Raw genomic sequence first — 11,046 nt, forward strand, 5'->3', positions numbered from 1 at the left:
GATAATGATCAAAACAACAATAATAATATTAGTAGATGTGAAAAACATTACCATTGAAATCTACCTGATGGCTTTATATCCATGCTCAGATGCCAAGGAGCTCAGAAAGTAACCAACTGTGACTAGTAATAATCAGATATATAGAGATTAGAAATACATGTGCAAACATCTTAATGTTAATTGCATTGAAATTGGATTTTTCTGTATGAAACTGTTTATTTTAATAATGAAATGGAGACCTTTTTAAAGATTAAAACTTTATTTAATGTTATGTCTTATAGGGTTTATACTGAGTACAATGTTGTAAAAGTGTAATAATTCAACTATAAGCCTAAAAATTTACAGCCAACATTGAAAAAGATGCATCTTAGCTGAGAGAATTTTTTTGAATATGTCAATGCTCTTGTAATGAAATGTTTCTTCTAAGTATGTGGTTATTAAATAAATACCTGGAAAAAATTAAGTAAATAAAAAGTTTTAAAAAGATTTGCTCCTTTATAATTAGCAGATGTGAAAAACATTACCATTGAAATCTACCTGATGGCTTTATATCCATGCTCAGATGCCAAGGAGCTCAGAAAGTAACCAACTGTGAACTAGTGATAATCAGGTATATATAGATTAGAAATGCACGTGCAAACATCTTAATGTTAAATGCATTGAAAATGAATTTTTCTGTATGAAACTGTTTATTTTAATAATGAAATGGAGATCTTTTTTAAAGGTTAAAACCTCATTTAATGTTATGTCTTATAAGGTTTATACTGAGTACAATGTTGTATAACTGTAATAATTCAACTGTAAACCTAAAAATTTATAGCCAATTTTGAAAGAGATGCATCTTACCTCACGAAAATGTTATTGACTATGTAAATGCTGTTTTAATGAAATGCTTCTTCTAAGTATGTGGTTATTAAATAAATAATTTTAGATAAAGCAAATTTAAAAAAAATCCTAAGCAGACTTTATCTGCTTTTTTATCTGGGAATCATGCTTGTAAATTTTTGTCAATTAATTGTTTAGTGAATTTATAGAATGTAACTATTTTACTGTGAGAAAAAAGTAATGGTTCATTTTCAAAAGTATCTTTAGTTAGCTTAGGTCCAACTGCAGAAGAATAGGAAAAACACTGGGTTCCTACTAACATCTGCTAGTTTAGTTACCCTGACCCAAACTAGAAATTTATAATAAAAACATATGAACAGTCATATTTGCCTAACAATCTGCAGTTTTGACAAAGTCATGTGTGTGAAAGGCTTTAACATAAACATCTTGTTTATAGATGTAAAATGTAGACATGAAATATACATGGTTTTTGTGGAGAAATAGACAAACCTGGCAGATGTTGAATAAGATTTTCCCCTCTGATTACTCAGTCAATGAAGAAAAGCATAGGGTCTGACCTCTTTTCAGTGCACTCCCAGTGCATTACCACCATTCTATTGACAACCAGCAAACACTAATACTAGTCATATACATAATGCCATTTATTCATTTCTGACTTGAAAGGTCTACAGGATCATCTTATTACAGGTGAAACCTAGACCGTCAAGTGTGCTGATAGAGAATAAACTCCGTTGTGGTCTTATTCTGCAACCAACTTTACTCCCTCTTGGAAAATGTTAACTACTTTTCTCACCTACGTTTCATATTCCCTGAATTCTGTGTGTTTTTTTAAAATAACAATGACATCTAATAAAATTTCAAGAATAAGTTCCATGTTGAAGGAGACTACAGATGAAAGACAACAAGACTCAGCACATTATTTTAGACTGGAACTTTCTGTTACAGAACGTTAGTGAGATAATTTAGGAAACTTCAGTTTATAGGGGAATAAAGTATCCACAGAAATTTCCCAGTTTGTTGCTTATATTGAGGTCATGCAGAGTGCATATTTCTTTTAGGAAATGCACCTGAATATCTTGGAACTATAGGTGATCTCACCAGCAGCTTTCACTCTGATGCTTCAGAAAACTAACCATTTGTTCTGCAGGATTTCTGTGTACTTGAAATTTTTTCCTGATTTAAATAAGAAGGAAAAGTCAAGGATGCAGGCAACTGCCTAGGTGTCTTAAACAGATCTGCACCAAAAAAAAAAAAAAAAAAGCAGAAAAACAAAACAACAAAACAAAAAAAACCTGATGGGATCCAAGTTTGCATCAACCAGTGAGAAAATGCATTTTGGAGATCATTGGTAAATATATTTATGTTTTTTAATTAAATAAAATGTGTAGAAATGAAAATATATCATTGACTCCAAAATGGGGGAACAATAGGACAGAAATATTCTTCATGTGATCACGTTTTGTACACACAGATAAAGGAGCCATATAAATAACGTTCTAGAGGCATAAATAGCAACCTTAGCATTGTACTCTCTGAATGGTGGGAATATTTCTTTATTTTTAGTTTTGTTGTCAGTGATATACATGTCCTGGTTCTGTTTCAGTTTTAAAAAATAAAAGAATAAGTAACAATAGAATATATCACATTTTTTTCTTATTCTGTTGTTAGTCACATAGGTTGATTCTATATTTAATTATTATGAATATTGCCACAATAAAAATTGATGTGAAAGTAAAAAAATGTCAAGAATGTTTCTTCTTTAAAAAATTAAAATTCTGGGGGCTAGAGAGATGGTTCAGTGGTTAAGAACACTGACTGCTCTTGCAGGGGACCTGGGTTCAATTACCAGCACCCACTTGGTGGCTATGAACCATACTTAACTACAGTTCCAGAGGAATCTGATGCCCTCTTCTGACATCTTCAGCATTGCACAACACAGGTGCACCCACATACATGCAGGCAATACACTCATACACATAAAAAATAAAAATAATACATAAAATATTTTTAAAAATTAAAATGCAGTCAATGAATAAATATGAAAAAGCCTTTTTAGTCTGAAATAACTTAGTACACATAATCCTTTGGCTACCATTGTAATATTTTGAATTTATACAGAATCCATGTTTTATACAATGGCGGAAAACAAAATGTTATATCTTCATTACATCTTCACTGTATTACTCTACAAATGAATAAGCTGAGGACTCTCAAATAAAGATCTTGTAAAATAATCTATTTACTTACCAATGTGGTATGAAAATTGCTTTCTTTTTTCATTTTTTTATTTAATATTTTTATTGAGCTTTTGTAATTTCACACAACAGTTCTTATCAAGTTTAGACCCCCCTCCCCCATTCATGTCTCCCTGATTCTTCCACTGGACATCATGTATTCTGCCACACATATTAAGTCCTATCCAGTCAAGCACTTGCATGTCCTTCAGTGTAAATTCGTCCACTAGAGTCTAGTGAGGCCATCCAGAGATCACATGTAAGGCACATTCTCCCTTACCCAGCAACAATCAGTTTCCAATGGTTCTCAGTCTAGTACCACCCAATATTCATTGCTCTCCTCCCCTCTGGGCCCTTGTTTAATTGAGTTAGCATTTGTCCTGTGCTTGATTCTACCATCACCACAAGTTCACATGTGCACCTTTCCAGTGGCCTGAAATCCTCTGCTTCTCTGTATTCATGAACCAGCCCTAGCTCTTACAATCTTTCCACCCCATCTTCCACAATGGTTCCTGAGCTGTGGGTAGGGGAGGGTCAATATAGGAGTGCTATCCAAGGATATGCACTCTGGAGTCTCTTATTCTTTAAAACTTGGCCAGTTGTGGCCTTCTGTGTTCATCACATTCTGGTATATAAGGAAGCTTTACTTGTGAGAGTTGAGGAATGCATTAGTTTTCTCTCTACTCATTATTCCACTCTATTCCATGAGCCTTAATAGCAGAGGTTCAGCTATAGATATGCTGGGCATCTCTCAGCATATAAACAATAATCTCTGTTTCTGAGCAGTTGTGGAATTCTTCAGTACCTTCCATCTGTTGCAAAAAGAAGCTTCTCTGATGAGTGGTGTATTGCATGATTTTCTGCAAATATAAGGATTGATATTTAGCATATAGTAACAAATTTCATTTGTCTAGAGATATGAAAGAGATAGGGTGTTCTCTAGTATCTATGTCCTCTCCTACCATGTGTATTTGGCTGTGTTTATAGTGCCATCCATGAGTTCCCTACCATTGTGAAGGCTTTAAGTCCAATTAGGTAGCAGTTGATTCCCCCCACCCCCCAGATAACAGTGCCACTATTGCACCAATTGAGGTAGTTTGCTGTGCCAGTCATTATGGTTATTAGGCTTTAGGGCTGGATTATTCCAGTGATTGTTTTCTCCCTTGAGTTTGCATATCATCATCTAGCATTATGATAGCCAAACTTTGGTTAGAATGCTTCCAGGTCAGATCTTGCTCCATTTTTTGAGTCTTGTATCTGACACATGTCCTGCCTTCAGCAGTAGGGACTTATATACTAGTTCTGGGAGATAATCAAGAGGTTTGGCAATAGCCTGTGTTATTTTGGGAGTCTCCTGGACCACTCTAAACAACCACCCAATGGAGGGGGGGTCTCTTCTGTCTGGCACTGTGTTCCTTGCCAGAAGTTCAGGTATACATATGGAGTAGTGTTCAGTCACCCTATGTGAATTTCTCATTTAAAATCCACATGGTACTGGCCCAAAAATAGACACATAGATCAATGGAGCACAATAGATGAACCAAACATGAGTACATACAATTTCAGTCACCAGATATTTGACAAAGGTGTCAAGAACACACAATGGAGGAAAGACAGTATCTTCAACAAATGGTGCTGACAAAACTGGATTTTGGCCTGCAGAAGAATCAACTTGGGCTCTTATCGTTCACTCTGCACAAAAGACAACTTCAAATAGATCAAAGACCTCAATATAAATCCTGGAATTGGAAAACTGCTAGAAGAAAATATCAGCAATATCCTTCAAGACATACGTGTAAGAAATAACTTTCTAAATTGGACTAAGGCCAACAATTGGACTCAGGCACTAAGGCCTACAATTAATAAGTGGTATTCATTAAATCATAAAATTTCTGTACAGCCAAACAACTAAGGAAGGAAAGAGGAAACCCACTGAGTGGGAGAAAATCTTTATCAGCTACACATCTGACAGAGGATTAGTATCCAGAATGTACAAAGACCTCAACAAAACAAAGAAACAAGAAAGTAAATGATCCAATAAAAAGATGGGTGATAGACCTGAACGAAGAGTTCTCAAATGAAGAAATAAAAATGGCTAAGAAGCACCTTTAAAATTTCTTAACATTCTTAGTAATTAGAGAAATACAGATGAAAACCACTTAAGGTTCCATCTTACTCCAGTCAGACTGGAAAATATCAAGAGAATAAAAGACTCCAAATGCTGGAGAGGGTGTGGAGAAAGAGGAATGTTCATTCACTGCTGGTGGGAATGCAAACATGCACAACCACTACGGAAAGCAGTGTGGAGTGCTCTCAAAAAACTGAAACTGAACCTACCACATGACCCAGTTTTAACACTCCTTGGCATATACCCAAAGGACTTATCCTACTGTAGAGATACCTGTACATCCATGTTTGCTGCTGCTTTCTTCACAATAGCTAAGAATTGGAAGCAACCTAAACAGCCCTCAACTAATGAATAGATAATGAAAATGTGGTACATTTACATAATAGAATTCTACTTAGCAGTAAGAAAAGATGAAATTGTGAAATTTTCAGGTAAATGGATGGCGCTAGAGAGTGTTATACTAAGTGAAATAATACAAACACAGAAAAGCAAGGTGTGTATGTTCTCCCTCATTTGTGCTTTGTAGCACCAATTCTATATATGTGAGTACATAAATCCTGAAGTAACACCAGGAGACAGGAAAAGGGAAAGGATACATGAAGGAAACGAAAAGAAAAAACCTGAAAGTCATGAACAGACGTTACCAGGGGGGAAGTGAAGAAACTGGGAGTGTTTGGCAGGGAGAAGAGGGAGAGACATGTGGTGTATGTGTGTGGTCATGGTGTGGCAGGAGGAAAGCCAGGAGATGGGGGTGGGGGGGAGGCAGGTGTTATTGGGGGAGAGGGAGGGGATAATAGGGACACTGGGAGGGAGGAGGGAGGCTGGATGGGGGAAAAGAGTGTAATATGATGCAAATTGCTTCCTGCTCTACACACACTTGATTTTCTTCTATCAAATAATATCATGTTTCCTATTTAAAAAAAAAAAACAAACTCATCTCATTTTCTTCTTTTATGATGGTGTTCACATATTTCAAGTATTTGCCACAATACATAGACATTTTTATAATTATCTATCTGTATATGTTTGTGGTGTATGTGTGTGGTATATGGGCATGTGTGTCTGCAGGAATACATGCCTTGGAAACTGGAGGAGGATGTCAGGTGTTCTAGTCTTTTGTTCTGTACTTTATTTTTATTCTCTTACTCACTCTGGAGCTACCATGGTGGCCAGAAAGACTCAGTGATCCTCTTGTCCTCCTGTCTGTTCCCTAAATAATGCTGAAATTATAGGTGTGGAGGGGGATACACATGCTTTTATATGTGGGTGGTGGTAATCTAAACTCTGGTCCTTATGCTTGTGCACCAAAGACTTTTACCCTGAGTCATCTCACTAAATCTTCAAATTTTTATACACTTGAGGTTTGTCTCTTAGTGTTTTGATCTACCTTGATGGGATATTTCCCTTTTGTCTTTATTATTGTAAATTAAATCTTACTTTCATTTATTTTGATATAGTCTTATTCTTTTTTACATGTGAAGGAAAGCCTGAATAGTGTTGTTTGTTTATGATAAATTTAAATGCAAATGCTACTCAGAAACTTCTTATTTCAGGAAGAACTTTATTAAATGCATATTACACAATGATGAAATCTGCAGACTTTATTTTTCTAAACACACAGGAAAAACAAAAGAGAGGTAAATATATAAAACCACGTGCAGATACATATATTTAAATATCATATATACACAAACCAATTGCGAATCATAAAAAGACATTTTTTTTTACCATTTTGGACCCATGTGTAGTTGATGTGTACCCCCATTCATTTCCAATAGACAAATTATTTAAATAAAACTGGGGCAAAAAGAAATCTTGCCAATACCAAATACTACTACAAACAGGAGGGAAGAATGTGCATGAAACAAGGCACAACTAGGTACGTACCTGGAGAAAGATATTTTAGCTCATTAGATGATGGACTTCCTAATATTTGTTGGCCTACAAAATGAAATTATCAGAGAGTGACACTTTGAAGATGTGTATTCAGTGAGAGGTGTCAAGTATGTTTTATAGCAAATTTACATCTAGATCTCAGGAAAATATATAAATAATTACAAGTTCGTATATGAAATGAAGACATTGAAAAATAGAAGAGAAAAGCAAATGGCCATTTTATGATATTAGTAAGACACCAAGAAAATGTCACATTGAATAGACTCAGTCCACATAGACAGAAGAGCAAAGGTGGGCATAAATTTGTGATAATATAATTTCAGCAAGAGCAATCATATGACAAAATGAAGAAGATTATATGAGAAATTTTTGTTATAGCCCTTGAAAGAAAAATCAGGCGTTATTAGAAATCTAGAACAGCTCTTTAAAAATTAATTTTCCTACAAAATGTGGCATCATTCTTCTCTGTGTCTTCTTTTCATTTATCTGCTTGTTTCTTTATCCTTTGTGTGTGTGTGTGTGTGTGTGTGTGTGTGTGTGTGTGTGTGTGTTTGATGTACATGATTGTATGTATGTAGGTGCTCAAGCATGTGGCTATGCACACATGTGGAGGCCTGAAGTTGATATCTGGAATTATCTTCTAAACTCAGAGGTCACCTGTATGGTTAGTGTCAAAAGCTAGCTTGGTTTGATGAACTCCTATTTTCCGAGGTTATATGTAGGCCAGTCTGGTAGTTCCTGGGGATACGAACTACCTTCCTCTCAGGTGCATGGCAAGCATTTACACATTTCTTTCTCTTATGTTTAAAATATTTCTAAAGATTCTGTGTGTGTGTGTCTGTGTGTGTGTGTGTCTGTGTGTCTGTGTATTTGCACGTGTATATGCTCCTGGTCATCAGAAGAAGGTGTGAAATTTCAGAAGCTGGAGTTACATGTTGTTTTGACACACATGACATAGATACCAGGAAACAAACCCATGTTCTTTGCAAGACCTGGAAGTGATATTAACTGCTGTACTATCTCTCCAGTCCCCTGAACTCTAGACTTTCGTTCCTGATTGTTGATAATTTCTTTTTTTCTTAAAAAATATTTTATTTATTATTTTTATTTTATGTGTGTGTGTGTGTATTGCCTGCATGTAAGTAAGTGCACCCATGTCGTGCAATGCCCACAGAGGACAGATGAGGCTGTCAGATCCCCTGAAACTGGAGTTAGGACAATTGTTAGCTGCCATGTGTGTGCTGGGATTTGAACAAGGGTCTTCTGCAAGAACAGCCACTGTTCTTAACTACTGAACCATGTCTACAGCCCCAGCTGATGATTTCTTATTCAGCTCTAACTGAGTTTATTCAGTGAATAGATACATCAAGGCCAAATTGTATTGTAATTTATTCAATGGTTAGATCATTTATGTTAGATACTTGGGGTATTTTGTGACAATAAATCTTTGTTATTTGTATACTATAGATTGATGACTTGGTGATTATAACTGTATGTACTTTACCAGAACTAATAAGAAATTGATGTTACATATTAAGTATTTCAAAATTTGGTAACAATAAATTTATACGTAAATCCTAAATTAAGCAATATATGTAGCAATAACTACAGACCCAGTAGACATTTTATACCTCCTATATAATGCTTTGAGTATATTATTAGAAAATATTTTAGGATATTTTAAATATAAATTTTATTACTTGATAGTTTAATCCACTGACTATTAATGTGTTATATTGCTAAAATCAATGTTTTCTAATTTATTTAGTAAATTAAGATTTTTTTTAATTTATCAACTTCTAGTTATATGAGAAATTCAAAGTAATCTCTAATAATGTTCTATAGTTCATTGGAGTCTGTTGTAATGACTTTGTTTTGATCTCTAAATTGATTAAAGACCTTAATTTAAAACTTGAAATGCTGAAACTTCTAGAAGAAAAAATAGGAAATACTCTTCAGGAAATTGGTGTAGGCAATAGTTTTCTGAACAGAACATCAATAGCACAGGTATTAGCTCCAATTATCAACAGATGGACTACATGAAATTAAAATGTTTCCATAGCAAAAGCAAATATCAGTAGAGCACAGCATACAGACAGGCCAAAGAATGGGAACAAATCTTTACCAGATATATGTCAGATAAGGGAATATATCTAGAATATACAAAAACCTGCATAAATAAATTGCCAAAGAAACAAAACTACCTATCCATAAGGGTGAGGGAAATGGATGACAGGGACGGGCCTAGGCTGGGAACTGTTGGAGACTGATTTCTGCTGAATGAGGGAGAGTAGACCTTCCTTCAGATCTCCAGTGGATGAACTTGCACCAAAGGACATCTGGGTAAAATGCATGACTGGATGAAACCTAACATTCGTGGCAGAATACAAGAGACTTTGTTGTGGGGACATGAGTGGGAGAGGGGTGTCTTGATTTTGTTAAGAACTGTTGTATGAAATGTGAAAAGTATTTCAAAATATAAATAAAAATATTTCAAAAATATATAGGGTAACAAATCGAATAAACAGTTTTCAATATGTTCAGGATTCTGTCTACACATATTTCATAGTTTACTTCTCCAATGGCTTCTTGGTAAACATATAAGAGCTCAAGATTATGATGAAAGGGAAAGTAATTTGCTAAGTTTACCAATTATTATAGCATAGATACTTCACCAAAGCTGATTTCAAACCTCCTAATGTGGTTTACAGGTAGAACAGAGTTTACAGGTGCTGTAGTGGCTTACGTAGCTCATTTGCTCATTTATGTTGCTACTTTAAGAAGGAAAATACTGGATATAGTACAATACACATATCTATATCAATGTCTGATATTTCTTTAATGTATATGTTTTCACAAATACATGCTATGCTAGAATTTACCATTTTTAAAACTCTTAATCAGAATTTCCAGAAATATTATAATTTTGTTCTCATCACTGTTGTATGAGATGCCCAATTTTATGTTTTCCAGATAATGTTTTTAAAATAAAAATTATTTCCAAGGGCTGGATGGATGATCAGTGGTCTTCCAAAGGACCTGAGTTTGGTTCCCCCTGCATCAGTTACTTTTGCATTGCTGTGACCAAAACACCCGACAAAATTAACTTAAAATGAGGAATTACTGCAAATCATGGAAAGGAGGACGTGGTGGGACAGAGCAGTTCATAGTATGGAGACCGGAAAGCAAAGATTAAACGTAAGCTTGCACTCAGCCTGTCTTTCTTCTTTTTATACTTCTGGTTCTGTCCAGTATGCCAGTCCTTGGGATGGTACCACCATTCTGAATCTTGTCCCCTAGTTAATCATTTCTGGAAACAGCCTCACAGGCAGGCTCAGAGTTGTACCTTAACAAATGTAAGCCAAATAAACACTTTCCTCCCCTAAGCTGGTTTCAGTCAGAATGTTTTTATCACAGCAACAGAAAGGAAACTAGAGCAGAGTAGTATGGACAATTCAAATTATTATATTACTCCATGAAAAAAGATACCTATTCATTTACTTGTATGTTTTTATTTCTTTCATCTATATTGTATAACTGTTAGTACACAGGTCTTTTAACCCCATAAATTTATTCCTAAACACTTTCTGATGATAATATAAAGGAAATTTTAAACTCACTTTAACCTAGATAATTATTTTTATTTATAAATGCCATAATTTATAAATGGCTGCAAACCGTTCTTAACTCCAGTTCCAGGGGAATTTGAAGCCCTCTTCTGACCTCCGTGGCATTGTGTGACATGGGTGCACTCACAACATACAGGCAATATACTCATACATATAAAATAAAAATAACAAAATATTAAAAATCAAGATTTCATTATTAGCAAAAACGATGTCTTTCTGTAAGAAACAGTATATTTTAAAATGAAATTGAGATATTTTTCAAAAGTTAAAAACTCATTCAATTTTATGACTTACGGGGTTTGTACTGAGTTCA

The sequence above is a fragment of the Nannospalax galili genome, unplaced genomic scaffold (assembly GCF_000622305.1).
Source record: "Nannospalax galili isolate Female #2095 unplaced genomic scaffold, S.galili_v1.0 scaffold726, whole genome shotgun sequence".
NCBI classification, from domain to species: Eukaryota; Metazoa; Chordata; class Mammalia; order Rodentia; family Spalacidae; genus Nannospalax; species Nannospalax galili.